Source organism: Triticum urartu, chromosome 6A (assembly GCF_056163025.1).
Source record: "Triticum urartu cultivar PI428250 chromosome 6A, HENAU_Tu73, whole genome shotgun sequence".
Taxonomy (NCBI): Eukaryota; Viridiplantae; Streptophyta; class Magnoliopsida; order Poales; family Poaceae; genus Triticum; species Triticum urartu.
This window is the reverse complement of record NC_141878.1, coordinates 425,839,940-425,842,706: the sequence shown is the minus strand read 5'-3', so window position 1 is coordinate 425,842,706 and position 2,767 is coordinate 425,839,940. Positions and strand designations below refer to the sequence as shown.

Here is a 2,767-nt window from a genome sequence, read left to right as displayed (position 1 = left end):
ATCAAATCTTGTAAACTTGTCGGTCTATATAACATGCAACACATCCCTGTCAGAGGCATACGCTTCATCCAATCTTTCATGGTATTCAGAGCCAACTTCCTCGCCAACATAAAACCCTAGTCATGGCTAGCTCTAGCTCCGCCGCCGCCGCTTTTGCCCTCATTCCCATCACTGACAAGCTGCACCAGGGTAATTACCTGGTCTGGCACGCGCAAGCCTTAGCCACCATCCACGGAGCACAGCTGATCGATCACCTCAACCCCGATCACCCGTTCCCGGAGCCCAAGCTTGCCGACAAAGATGGTAAGCCGACGGATGTGCCAAACCCGGCGTATCTCGTCACCCTGGCGCAAGATTCTCAGGTGCTGAGTTTCATCTTCAACTCGATCTCGCCACCTGTGATGATCCAAGTTGCTCACTGCACCAAGGCCGCGGCAGCATGGACCGCCATCAGGGAGATGTTTCTCTCCCAGACGCAGGCCAACATCGTCAACACGCGGATCACCCTCTCCACCACCAAAAAGGGCACCGTGACCATCGCCGACTACATCGGGCGCATGAAAGCGCTGGGCGACGAGATGGCTTCAGCAGGCAAGCCGCTCGACGATGATGACATGGTCTCCTACATCCTCGCTAGACTAGACTACGACTACATCTCGTTTGTCTCGTCCATCTGCGCCGCGAGGACTGAACCAATCAAGGTAGCTAAACTTTACTCTCAGTTGATCGGTTTTGAAAAACGTCTTGCTATGTTCGAGGGTGGAAACCACTCCTCCTAGTCCTCAGCCAATGCTGTCTCCCGTGGCCGTGGTGGTTTTGGCCGCGACAATGGAGGAGGCGGCCGCGGCAACAGAGGCCGTGGCAAATGGAGGCAGTGGCCATGGCAATGGAGGCCGCGGCAACAACAACGGCAACAGAGGAGTTGATGATCTTCCTGAGGTCGTCTGCCAAATCTACAAGAGGTCGAACCACACCGCCCTTGAATGCTACCATCGCTTCGACATCTCCTACACCAAGAATGAGAAGAGCGTCGGATCAGCCACAACCTCGCCCTATGGAGTAGATACCAACTGGTATCTGGACACAGGTGCCACCGACCACATCACCAGCGAGGTCGACAAGTTGACCGTCCACAACAAGTACCACGACAACGAACAAGTCCACACTGCAAACGGAGAAGGTATGGAAATTAGTCATATTGGTCACACTACTGTTCGTACCCCTACTCGTGATCTTCATCTAAAGAATATCTTGCATGTGCCCGATGCCACCAAAAATCTTATCTCTGCTCATCGCTTGTCCACTGATAATCATACTTTTCTTGAAGTTCACCCAAATTTCTTTCTCGTCAAGGAACAGGGAACGAGGAAAACCCTTCTTCGTGGCAGGTGTATACAAGGCCTCTACCCCGTATAATCGGCTCCTTTTAGCTCAAGCAGACAAGCGTTTGGTGCTAATAAACTGCCTGTTGAAAGGTGGCACAGTCGGCTAGGGCATCTGTCATCTACCATAGTGCGTCATGTTCTTAGCCAGAATGATATTCCTTTTTCTAGTAGTGAGTTGAATAAAGAAGGTGTTTGTGATGCATGCCAAATGGGCAAAAGTCACCAACTTCCTTATCCTAGTTCAAACAGTGTGTCTAAAGCTCCTTTAGAGCAAATTTTCCCCGATGTATGGGGGCCTGCCCGTGATTCTATCAATAGGAAAAACTATTATGTGTCTTTCATTGATGATTACAGCAAATTCACGTGGATATATCTACTCAAACACTGATCTGAAGTGTTTAAAGTCTTTCATGAATTTCAAACTTTTGTTGAAAGATTGTTCAATAAGAAAATCATCACTATGCAAATAGACTGGGGTGGCGAATATGAACGCCTAAATTCCTTCTTTTGTCAATTAGGAATCACTCACCATGTCTCCTGTCCCCATGCTCATCAGCAAAACGGGTCAGCAGAAAGAAAACATCGACATATTGTTGATGTAGGGCTCTCTCTTTTAGCCCATGCCTCTATGCCCTTGAAGTTTTGGGATGAGGCTTTCCTCTCTGCCACATACTTGATAAACCGTACCCCTAGCAAAGTGATTAATTTTGAAACTCCTCCAACACGTTTGTTCCAAGAACAACCAAATTATCATTCTCTCTGAGTTTTTGGATGTGCATGCTGGCCGAATCTTCGTCCTTATAATTCCAAAAAATTGGAATTCCGTTCCAAACAGTGTGTATTCCTTGGCTATAGCAATCTTCACAAAGGATTCAAGTGCCTAGATGTTGCTGCTGGTCGAGTCTATATATCCCGTGATGTTATTTTTGATGAAACAGTTTTTCCCTTTGCATCTTTAAATCGAAGTGCAGGCACCCCTCTCCGGTCAGAAATCTTGTTACTTCCCGAGTCTGAACCTCTTGATCATGGGGGCGAATCTGTAGTTGATCAACAGGCTAATATTCGCCCTAATCCTGTTGCTAATAGTGGAGAAAATCCAGTTTTTGTGCATGATTTTATGCATCCAGAACAAGACGAAAATGATGCAGGACACGAGGAGGATTCAGGTGCTGCGGGCAGCGATCCCGAGACTGCAACATCAGTGGGTGATGTCTACTACACAACCTTGTTCTTGTACACGTTGTTGGGCCTCCAAGTGCAGAGGTTTGTAGGACAGTAGCAAATTTCCCTCAAGTGGATGACCTAAGGTTTATCAATCCGTGGGAGGCGTAGGATGAAGATGGTCTCTCCCAAACAACCCTGCAACCAAATAACAAAGAGTC

At 47.8% G+C, this 2,767-nt stretch overlaps 1 pseudogene; it reads left to right on the top strand.

Annotated features, from left to right (window-relative positions):
- Positions 1-596: 596 nt before the first annotated feature.
- On the top strand, positions 597-738 carry LOC125530589 (small nucleolar RNA Z247; annotated as a pseudogene).
- Positions 739-2,767: the final 2,029 nt, after the last annotated feature.